Raw genomic sequence first — 11,941 nt, 5'->3', positions numbered from 1 at the left:
ATTAGCATTTAAAGGAGCCGCGCCGGCAGCAGCGGGCGGTGCCGGTGCGCGTCCCGCGTCGACGCGCGTGGGGCGGCACGGCACGGCAGGGCATGGAATGGCACAGCAGGGCATGGCATGGCACAGCACAGCAAGGCATGAAATGGCATGGCACGGCAGGGCATGGAATGGCACGGCACGGCGAGAGAATCTACAATCTACAACTCATCGCACGCAACCTACAACTTCTTTGTGAGTGTAAGCGGAGGGACAGGCACTGATCTCCGCTCCCTGGTGACCACGGACAGGACCTGAGGGAATAGCTGGAGCTGCGTCAGCGGAGGGTTAGGGTGAATATCAGGAAAAGGTTCTTCCCCCAGGTGGTGCTGGGGCTCTGAACAGGATCCCCAGGGAATGGTCACAGCCCCAAGGCTGTCAGAGCTCCAAGAGGGTTGGGACAGCGCGCTCAGGGACGCACAGGGTGAGATTGTCGGGAACGGTCTTGCGCAGAGCCGGGAATTGGACTCGGTGATCCTTGTGGAGTGCCTTCCAACTCAGGGCACATTCCGCGATTCGGGGACGTGACATCGCGTGGCGCGGGTGGGCGCTCTCCAGCTGCTTGTCCGTGCCTGCCAGTGCGGACGCACACGCATGGCCACAGGTGCACAGAGGTGTGGTGTGTCTGGGTGTCCGTGCGTCTGTGCGCGGCCCCGCGCGGTCCCTGAGGCCGCCCCGCTCGGGGGCTGCGCGGGCACGACGCTGCGCGGAGATTGCGCGGGGGCGGGCGGAGGCGCCTGAGGGCGTTCGGGGTCCGGGTGTTGGGTGCGAGGCAGGAGCGCCTTGCTGAGGGGCTCTGAGGGGCTGCGGGGTGTCGCTGAGGGTCTGTGGGTGCTGAGGGGTGCGGGGCGTGTGCATTGGCGCCGTCACTCCTATTTCTTCACACTTTTCTTCTCACGTCGGCACTTTCATTCCCGCAGTGTCCTCCAGTTCCCACTCCCTCAGGGCATTTAGTTTTCAGCCCTGCTGTCCCGCTGCTGCCTCATTTCGCTGCCGCTGCCCGTGTATCTCTCCCAGCTTCTTGCCTGTGTCTTCTTCCTTTTCCCTGTCCTCCCAGGTTTTGTACAGCCCCCACGAGTGTAGTTTTGGTGATGTTTCTACTCTTTTGCAGTTTGCACACACCAGCACCCCATCTTTATTCCACATTCTCCCCGTATCACTTTCTGCTTGTGTCCATCACTTTATCCCAGGTGGATGCCTAAACGGGAGCGTCAGGGACGTGGCCTTCCCCACTTTCTCCACAGGCAACAAAAGAAAGTGTTTCTACACACACAAAGTTTTGCCTTACTCCTCTATATACCTGAACACTCAAGGGCACGATCCTGGTTGTTTTTTTCCTTTGTTCACCTCCTTGATCTCCACTTCTCAACAGTTCCTTGACAGTCCTTACAGCTAAAGTGAAGGGCTTTGGAGAGCATTCTTTGCTGAACATCCTTGAGACAGCAAAGCCAGCTGTTATTACAGTTCTCCTCACTGCATCCGACCGTACATATAAGAAACAACAAAATTTTTTTTTAATCCCGTAGCTTTTAGTTCTCAATGCTATGTTCATTACTTTAAGAATATGTCAATCTTTCCTTTTCATTTTTCAGGGTACATGAAAATTTCTAAGAGGGTGCTCATTGGAATTAATTTCAAGAGGATAGCTTAATTATGTAATGGCAAATGTATAATCAAGACACTGATGTGCACTTGATACATCAAGTTTATTTTCAGTGAAGTTATTTTTTTCTTCCTCAAGTTAATTTTAGAGCTTAGTGAAAAACACCACTAACAAAAAAACCTCTACAGTTTACAGGCTGTGAAATGTACTGTGATAGAAAATTGGCAATGCTTCCCCCTGGGTTTTTTCTTTTATTTTAATATGAAAAAAAATTATAGAGTAATCTATCTCATTTTTCCTTTTCTTGCTTCCAATTTAGAATATATTTCCTCTTTTTCAGTATTCCAAGTTGTTTCAAGAATTATATAGGAAGAAATCAATCCACCAATGCAGATAAAAACTTTTGCATGGGGAAAGTAATTTCTGCCTCTCTACATCCCCTGAATACTTCCCATCAACTTATTGTAAATTACTATTTTCTAGAACTTAGAACAATCCAGAATCACAGCTTGGTTGAGATTGTCTTGTCCTTCATGTGTCTGGAAATCCAGGATTAGTTGCTCCATACCTTTCCCATGGATCTAGGTGAGGCTAACCGGCCTGTTATTCCCTTGGTCCTTCTTCTTGCCCGTGCTGAAGATGGGAGTGACATTTGCTTTCCTTCAGTGTATCAAGAGTTGCCTTGCAGTGACATCTCCCAGCTCCCTCAGCATTCATGGATGCATCCCACCAACGCCCACAGAGCCATGCGTGTCCAATTTGCCTGAGTATTCCTTGATGGGATCCTGTTCCACCAAGGCTGCACCTCCTGTGTTACGACCTTTCTCTCTGCTCTCAGGGACCTGGGATTCCTGAAGGCTGCTCTTGCTTGTAAAGACTGAGGGAAAGGTGGATTCAGGACCTCAGTCTTTTCCCTGTCCTGTGTCACCAGGTCCCCTGTTCCCTTTGGTAGTGAGCTCCCATTTTCCCTAATGTTCCTTTTGCCATTTACTTATCTAAGTGCTCCTTTTTGCCTTTGACAGCCTTCACCAGATTAATTTCCTTTTAGCATTTCCTTTGGTTTTCCTAACATAATCCCTGAGTGCTTGGACAGTGTCTTTGTATTCCCCCCAAATTACACATCCCTGCTTCCACCCTCCGTCTGCTTCCTTTCTAAGTAAACTGGAAGCTCAGACTCCTTAAGTGTTGGGATAATTTAATATTTCTTAATTAGATGATCACAAATTTCTCCTCTCACAGGATGCTGCCTTTTTTTTCAGCAAATGAGCTGGTTTGCAATAGTCCCTTCCATCCTCCTCACTTGATGTACAATTATTTAACACATTATGTAGCCCTCAGACTGGATGCAGAATTATTAATTCCCTTCTTTCTCCAGGATCCTGTGGGATTAAACCAACCCCAGTGAATTTGGGGTGCTGAGAACTGGCATAAGCATCCCATAAGATTTCTGGATCCCATAGGTAGAGTTTATTTAGTGATTTATGGATACGAATAACTTTTTCTATTTATCAGATGTTTCTTCAGAGGCCTCTCGCTCTGCTGAGAAATCTGAGGGGAAAAACAGGACTCATAAAGGTTTTCCATGATAGAGGATATGCAGGGTGCCTGCAGGTCTGGAGCAGGATACACGGATCCCAGAAGGTAATGCAATGACAGATTGAACTACCAGATTTTGTAATTACAAAACGTGGTGTTCATCAAAACATAAACGCTTTACAGATAAAAATCAATTTCTGTAATTGTATTTCCTGAGGAAAAAAATTATTTTAAAAGTGATAACACCTTTCAATAAAGAAGAAAGGTTCTGTTTCAACAATTAGAAAAACTAACATTTCAATACAGCATTTCCAAATTATTTCATGTACTGAAATTATTTCACTTAATACAAAAATAATGCTGAATTCTTTTTTCTTTACTGTAAACAGTATAGTGTGTAATATATATTACACTTTATGTTGTCAAGAGCAACTTCTCAAGGAATATCTTTAATATTGGAATGTTGGCAGTTTTACAAAATCCACTGAATTGTTTAAGGGTTGGGGTTTTTTTGAAGACTTTCATTAAGGTTTGGGGGTTTCCCCAACACCTGACACTGACTTTAATGGGAAGTATTGTAAATTCTTCAATCTAAAAGGAATCAAAATGGTTTATAGAGTAAATATCTGCAGGGACCAGCAGTCAAATGCAAAAAGCTGCTCTACCAACCAGAAAGCTTCAGAGTAAGACATGAGAGGTAAAGGAGGTATTTCCCCTTAAAACCATGGAAGGTGATCTGGGAAAAGGTAACAAAGTTACTGTTGCTGTTCCTCGAGTTCTTTCTCGTTCTGCCAGTACCTCCCAGCCCACTCTGAGAAACACAAAGGTGAGCCTGAGAAACACAATCTCCAGTGGACAATTTTTGAGAGAATTTTGCGAACTGAGATCACACTAGTCAAGAATTTTAGGCAAAATAAATTAACAAAATACTTCAAAAAATTTCAAAGTATCCATTTGGGTATGTTAAGTGGGTATAAGGGTCTACATGTATCTGCTCCATTGTGGGAAATGAAGAAAAATTCATCCCAAAATAACCCAGAGCCTGGCATTAAGCTGGGAGTTGTTGGATTGAATTCACTCCGTCACACAGAGGATGTGTTTCAAACTTGAGGTACCCAAGAATTATTGTTCATAAGCAGTTTGGGATCCTTCCAGATGGAAGGATTTAAAGGACTGCCACAAAGATTTGTGTATTGTAAAACACAGAAAAACTTCTGAGTGAATTAATGTGGAGTACCTGGCTGTGATATATGAAAAACCTGATTCCAGGCCAGAGTTGAAAGACATGAAACTGGAAAAAAGAGTGATGATGATGACCCTGTTCCCTGCCTGCTCCTTTGTGTCTCTCCTGCCAAGGTGTTCCTGGTGTCATTGGAGGGGTTCAGGTGACATAAGGCAAATGCACAGTAGGTGGTGGTGTCCTAGCAGAGTGTAAGGTATAGCTGGAAGGACCCGATCAAGACAAGAATTAGCTCTCCTGAGCACTGAATTTTGTGGTGAGAGTCACGCTGGCTTGCTCCTGGATCTTTGTTTATTTACCATTTTAAAGAGGCTGGCTGCCAGCCAGCTGCTGGCTCTGTGAGGAGGCAAAGGAATGGGATGGGTGCGTTTGCAAGTGGTAATTTATGGGATAGTCAGAAACAAGTACAGTCCAGGGCACTTAAATTTCACCTCAGAAATCCCTTCCTCAGCCACTCCTGCTGACCACAAACCACATCTTTACCAATAACTCGTATAGCACAGAAACCACACACGCAACAGCGCTGAAGGTGCATGTGCCTGCAGTACAGAACAAAACCGGAGATTGGCAAGAACCCCATCACCTCCTTGCTTGGTCAGGGCAGACAAGGGTGAACCAGAGATCTGTGGGGAGCCTTGGTCTAAGGCGGGGAGCTGCAGATCACACCCCAGGCAGAGGCCTGGCCTAAACAGCTCAGCTCAGAACTGCACACGCTGCCTTCGCCCCTCCAGCATCTCTCTTGGAAATGGCCTTTTCCTTGAATTTCATCGTTATTTCTGAAGCCATTGCCTGCCTTTGCAATCTTTTCCAAAGTGCCAGTCTGCGTGTCACTGTGGGAGGTACGATGGCAGGAAGGGCCAGGGGCAGAACGGCGACCTGGGTCAGGCCGGCATCGGAGCGGGGCCGGCTTCAGGCAGCCGACTAGAGGCAGGGGCTTATTGGAACCACACCAAAGATGGCGGCCCGGCCGGAAGTGGCTTCTGCCAGCACCTAAGATGGCGGCGAAGGAAAAAAGTTAATGTATTACACCAAAGACGGAGTCTTCAACGGCAGCTACTTCCGCCAGCACCAAAGATGGAGGACTAACCCCGTGATCACGTGGTGCCACACCAAAGATGGTGTCTCATCGCAAAGTAACTTCTGCCAGCACCCAAGATGGCGGGCCGCACCGAAAGTCACGTGACACCATACCGAAGATGGCTTGTCGACACCGGGGTTTATTTGACCTTCCGAAGATGGCGGCATTCTGCGCATGCGGTTTGGGTAGGGAGGAAATGGCGCCCCAAAAGGGCCCTGCGCCTCTCAAAGCCGTCCAATCGATTGCCTGAATCCCACTCGACTCTGACGCCGACCCCGCACTTTCAGCGCGATTTTCCGCGACATTTCCCGGTGTGGGACTCGGGCTGTGGGATCAGCGGCGCCGGGGGCGGGCGGTGACACCGCCTCTGTCGCGGCCACGCCTCGCCACTCCTGCAACCACCCCCCAGCGGCAGGCGGGGCCGGGCCGGACTCCTCCCGTACCGCCCGGCCCAGGGAAATGCGGGAAAGCACAAAACCGTGGAGGGAAGAACCGACCAGAGCTGCCCGAGCCATCCCCCTGCCCGAGGGGCCGCATCTGCCCGGAGCCGGCAGCACCCTGCAGGATGCAGCTCCTCTTGGGCAGGAGGTGAGAGGTGCGGGGCTGGAGCTGGAGGCAGGGTTTGCCGGGCAGGGGGAGCAGGGAGAATTCCAGCTCCCAGCAGCTCTCTGGGAGTGCCGGACGGACGCGGGGCTCGGGCGGTGAGAGGTGTGGGGGCGGTTCGTGTCCCCGGGAGCTGCTGAAATGCAGCTCGCAGCGGCCTCCTGTGTCTGTGCGGGACCAGCTCTAGCGCTGCTGTGAGCTGGGAAATGAACGCCACCACGCTGGAAACAAACCACAGAGATGGGTTAAAATGGGATGGACTTCTCCCAAGCGTCTAAAAATAAAAGTTCTTATTGGTTTTGCTTTAGGAATCCAACACTGAAGTGATTGTCGAGCAGTTGGCATTTCTTTTAACGTAGTTTTGGTGAGGTGCTGCCTCGGTGCCTTTCTCACAGCTGCTGCTGTCACAGGCTCGGCAGGTGCCCCTGATTTCCTTGTGAGCTGCTGGTTTTGTTTCACTGCTTCTCACAGCCCAGTGGGACACTGGAGACAGCTCATGGTGTTCCCGTGGGGCGTTTCTGCCTGCAGGGACAGTTCTGGTGCCACTGGAGCCGTGAGGAGAAGCGAAGGGCTGGCATTGACAGCCTTGGGATGGTTTTCACGCACATTCCTTTCTCCCGGGCAGGCTCTTGGCTGTCACTTGCCAAGCACTGGAAGGGCCTTAGTTGTGCAGGGAACAGAACACTTATGGGCAAAACAAAGCTGGGGATGTTCTGGCTTCAGAAGGATCCTTTAGGAAGGGACAGTGAACTGGTCCAGTTGTGCTAAAAAGAGCCAGTGAGATGTGAAGGTGTAGGACACACCTGCAAGGTTCCTTGTGCCCAAAGGATCATGGCAAGTGCAGCACTAGAAAAGTCTGAAGTAAATATTGGACTGCCTTTTGTTGGCTTGTTGAGCTGGGAAGAGATGCTGGGTGTGAAATTCCAGGGAAGCTGCCGTTGCTGCAGTGGCTGGAGTGTGAAGCAGTGGAAGCTGTTTGCTGGCTGCCTGTTACTCACCTTCCCCTCAGTCCTCTGAAGTTCCAGGTAACCACATGTCACCTTTGCTTTTCCAAGGTTTTTTTTGCTGAAGGGTTTCTAAATGTGGCCGTGGGCTTTGCTGCAGCTGGATTTTATTTCTGTTTCAAGAAGTGTCTCCTTGTCTGGTTTGCAATTTACCAGTTCCCATGCCAGGTTAACTGCAGTAGAAGCAGGCAAATGAAGCCAGAGCCTGGACTGGGATGCTCCAGGCCCCTGCCAGGCACAGGGGTATAACAAGTTTGGTGTTATTCTCCAGTCCTGTCTGCTCAGGCCTTGTTCTGAACTGCTCAGCCATAAATGCCATTGCAAGAAGAACAGAAAATCCCACGGCTCCTGTGGATCACTTGTCTGCACTGACTGCGCTGCAGCCTGAGCCTGAATTGCCTCCAAACAGCCAGGATTGTTCCCAAATGCCGTCCCCTGACTTGACAGGGTTGTGTTGCTCCAAGCCCAGGGGCTGTTTTAGTGGTGCTGTGGCCTCCTCTTGCCTTTGCCTGTTGTGAGAGGCTTTGTGCTGCAGCTCAGTGAAGTTGAGCTCAGTGTTTGTTGGGTGGGATTCTTGTGTGTGATAGAAGTCCCTGTCAGTTACACCCAACTGCTTCCCCTCTGGAACGGCTGCATCCCTGGATAACTCAGCTCTTCTCCTGTAGCAGTTTTCTGCTGTGCTCAGGAGAGGATGGAACTGAGGCATGTGAGCAAAAATGATCCATCAAAGCCAGGGCAGTGCTCACAGCCTGGATCTGTCCAGCACCCCGTGTTTTCAGAGTTCCCATGACTGAGGAACAGAAACAAGGAGAAGAGACTGTTTCTTTGCTCGCTCCATCTCAGTCCTCACAACATCCCCCACATGCTCCGTGTGCCAAGGCCCCGTGTCTCTGAGCAGCATTCCTGGGCAGCTGCCACCCTTTCTTTACAAATAAAGGGCAAAGAGCATCTGAGTGCAGAGGGGACTTTAGGAAGTGCCAGTCTCTGATTGCGTCTCCCTGTGCTCACTGTAGTTCTCCTGCCTGGAGAGACCTCCATGGCCTGAGATTTTTATAGAAAAGTGATCGTATTAAATTGTCAAAAATTGATGTTCATAGACACTCAATTTCTGATGAGAAACATCATTTTACTTTTGCCTTTTCCAGGTTTTTTCCACGTGCTGCAGAGGATGAGCATCTGTGTGCTCAGACAGTGAGCCAGGAGTCTGTGACTTCCACAGACTTGCCAAAAGCTTTGGTGTTTGAGCAGCATAACCCAACAGCATCCGACCCTGCTGACCTGACCCTGGCTCTGAGCTCACGGCCCCATGGAGCAGCTGTGCCCTGCAGGTGTGGGCTGAGCCTAGCCCTGAGCACTTCCAGGCATCCAGGAGCACCCACAGGTGCTCTGGCAATTCCATCCCATTCCCATACCACCCTCACAGGGAAACCTCGCTCCTAAACCTACCCTCTCCCACCTTATTGCCATTCCTCCTTGCCCTGTCACTCCATGCTCTCCTGTAAAAAGTCTCTCCGAGCATTTCTCTGCTCCCAGAGCCTTCTCCAGGCCTATCATCTTCAGCCAGTCTCCAGGGACATGTCAGAGCCCCTTTTCCCCTTTGTAGACCCATCCCACGATGCTCTGTTCCTGAAGGAATTTGGGTTCGTGGCTCACTGTTCTCTGCTGTAAATAATCTGAATTCTTTCCCCTTGTCAGCCCCTGACTGCTCCAAATGATCCCCAGCCCAGAGTCCCCAGGACCAACGAGGGACCTGTCAATAGGATTTCAGAAAAGTCGATCAGAATGACAGGGAGGATAGCTGTGGCTGCTCAGCTGTGCCACCAATTAGTGCATTTTACATGAAGATGTCAGTTAGTTGCTGCTTCCTGCATATCTGACTGTTTATTCCTATATATAGGAGCTTAATTTTGGGAGAAGGCATTTGGTTATGGCTGATGTGCCAGGGATTTATTACTGTTTGCTTTTCCTTCCTTTTCTAGAACTGCTGGAGAATAAGAATGATGAGCTGAGAAGAGCAGGAGGGGCCATGAGGGATTTACTGAGGGTGGTGACCCCACAAGACATCCATTTTGCCACCACAACCACACCTGCAGAGATGAAGGAAATGTTCACAGCAGCTGGGGTTCATCTGATTAATAACAAGGGAGAAAAACACCCAACTATCACTGCCAGGGTTGGTTTGGCATTTCTTTGGATCTTTTCTACCTGGCTGTGGATGTACAGCATGTCCAGTAGAAAATTTGCTCCTTATTTGTTTAAGTATCACAGCAAGAGTTGAAGTGAGGCCTGGAGTGGCTTTTTTGATTATTCATTGTAGAATTCAAGTAATGATCATCTTTTAATGCATGGAACCCATTGATGCTGCTGTGTCATCAGCAGAAAAGATAATGTTGGCTGCCCACACATGATGCAAATGTTTCCTGCTCCTGCTTTCCTCTCAAGTTCTGTTTCCTCTGCCTTGCTCTTAGTCCAGCTCTTGCAGGAAGATTTCTGCAGGCTCTGTAGGAAAAAAAAAAGTCAAGATTATTTGCAGAAGTTCCTATTTTGCAACTCTGTACAAAAGCACTGCACACGTTGCTGTGCATGTGTCCACCCACTGGACACAGACACGGGACTGAAAACATGAGCAGCTTTTGCATTTCATTGCGTGTCATTTTGTGTCATTTCATGTCATGGTTGTGTTGAAGTACCAACGTCTGTGGGATTTGCAGCTCCGTGAAGAGAATTTTGAAATGACCACTATCCAAACAGATGTTATCACCAAGGGATGGCAAGCAGAGGTGGAGTTCACAACTGACTGGCACAAGGATGCTGAAAGGAGGGATCTCAGTGGTAAATCCATGCTTTTAGGTAAATTTGAAAAACAATTATGTAGATGAATTTGCAGTGCATTTCAGTTTTGCCTGTGAATTCTATGCCTATGTCAAAGGTCCACGTAAATACGTGAGATGATCTGACAGACCAGGTCAAATCATGCAGCTTCTCATTTCTGAATGAGTGTTTTGTTGTGTCAGCCACATCTGTAAATTCATAGTATGTTATTTTCTTTTTTTTCTAGGTTTGGATGGGACACTCTATGATTTCTTTAACAGCTGTGAAGACTTGAGAAACAAGAAAATCAGATTTGTGGGGAAGGCAGCTGAGAGAATACAAGAAGATTATTGAAGAATCCTGAGATACTTCAGGTAAGAGATTTTGCCTTTCCTTGATGAAGAAACTTTAGAAAGTTTCAAAAAGACTCAACAAGATATCAGTGATGTAAAAAGAGTTGGAGTTGTCCTATTTCCTTTCCAACCTAAATGATTATATGATTGTAGGTGGAATAGTTTTCTATTCTAACATCCGGGGGGTTTATTTGGCAGATTCTATGGAAGAATTGCAGAGAAACCTGGAGATCCTGAACCTAATACACTGCAAGCAATTCAAGAAAATGCCAAAGGGTTGGCTAGAATATCAGAAGAAAGGATTTGGGTGGAGTTGAAAAAATTTTTCTTGGAAACCACATCAGTCATTTGGCTCAGCTTATATGTGAGCTGGATATTACCCAGTACATAGGTGAAGTGCAATGAAGTTTGGTTAGTAACTCCTGTATCTTACACAGACAGAATTTTTTGGCAAATTGAGATCAAACTTGGGTTTACACAGAAATTAGATCTTATTTTTATCCTCTGCTAACACCCGCTTTTCTTATTAACACTTGTTTGCACTTCTTGTGTGGTTTTAGGGCTACCACTTGATGAGAATTGAGAGGAATTTGCCAGAGTTACTAGAACTCCAAAAGCCATGCCTGTCCTGACACCCTTGTTCTAGGGCAAGGATGATGTCACAAAGCTGGACCTGAGGCTGAAAATATCCAAGGATGGAAGAAACCTTGGCCTTTTATTGGTGAAGCACAGGCAGGAGTTAACCAAAGCCTCAGGGCTGGAACCACTTAGACCACACTGGGTCTTCCTGATGGATGTGAGTGCAGTTCACGTTGCTTCATTTGGGGCTTTGCAGTGCACTGAATTCATTTGAAGACATTTCTAAACAACAAACCTACTGTGTTTTAGCAGTTCTGAGCACCCTGTGATTTTTAGCAAGTTTTGGACTTCTCTCTAGATAAAATCCCGGAGGGGTTTTCTATGTGCCTAGGAAAATGTGTGGAAAAAATGGGCTCTACCTTAACTCTTTTGGTACTTCAGTTGCATAACAGATGGAAATACTCCAGCAGTTCCCAGCAACCTTGCCATGGAAAACCAGGCTATTCTCTAGGACTGTGTTTATTTGCCACAATCAGTTTTAGGTCAAAAGAATGAGTTGGCTGAGTGAGTATCATGAATTTGCAGTAGTTTTTCAGTCACTTATCACTGAGTAACTAAATCCACAGCAAGCTGGTGAAGGTTCTACATTTTATTTTCAACTTCAGGTGTGAGACAAACTAGGAACATTAATTAACAAGAACAAGGGGGCATCCAGGTCCTTGTCTTGGCAATTTGGCCAAGTGGAGCAGAGCTAGTCTTGCACTTGATGGATGTCTTTCTAGCCCTTGGATTTTTGTGTGCTGTTAAAAAATCTCTTTGAGCAGCTCTTGTGTGTCTGAATCTTGTTGCAGATGAAAGTTTTCCTACCGAACCGTGACAACGAATAAACAAACTCCTTTGGATTTCCTTCTCCTTGCATATGACCTTTTGCAGCACTAGATGGCAACACTGTAGCAATGCTGAGAAACAGTCAGCACTTTGGGCTTTCACACAGCTTCACAGCTGCCTTGGATTTTCCTGGCATGGCTGGTCCTTTGGATAAATTATCCTGAAGGTGCCTAGCAATTTGTGGGAGCCAGCAAGGGAAGAGGGAAAAAG

General features: G+C 47.7%; 1 protein-coding gene, 1 long non-coding RNA gene and 1 pseudogene across 2 annotated transcripts in view; all 3 read left to right on the top strand.

The window, feature by feature from the left end:
- TSPO (translocator protein) overlaps positions 1-11,941 on the top strand; it is a 357,420-nt gene that overhangs the window by 225,555 nt on the left and 119,924 nt on the right. The window lies entirely within an intron of this gene.
- LOC136361596 (uncharacterized) lies at positions 32-3,383 on the top strand. Its single transcript, XR_010743658.1, has 2 exons — positions 32-460; positions 3,152-3,383. It is a non-coding gene; the product is annotated as an uncharacterized lncRNA (long non-coding RNA).
- On the top strand, positions 4,298-11,764 carry LOC136361593 (CCA tRNA nucleotidyltransferase 1, mitochondrial-like; annotated as a pseudogene).

Source organism: Sylvia atricapilla, chromosome 5, assembly GCF_009819655.1.
Source record: "Sylvia atricapilla isolate bSylAtr1 chromosome 5, bSylAtr1.pri, whole genome shotgun sequence".
Lineage (NCBI taxonomy): Eukaryota > Metazoa > Chordata > Aves > Passeriformes > Sylviidae > Sylvia > Sylvia atricapilla.
The sequence above is the reverse complement of the archived record's forward strand: the minus strand, read 5'-3'. Positions and strand labels throughout refer to the sequence as shown.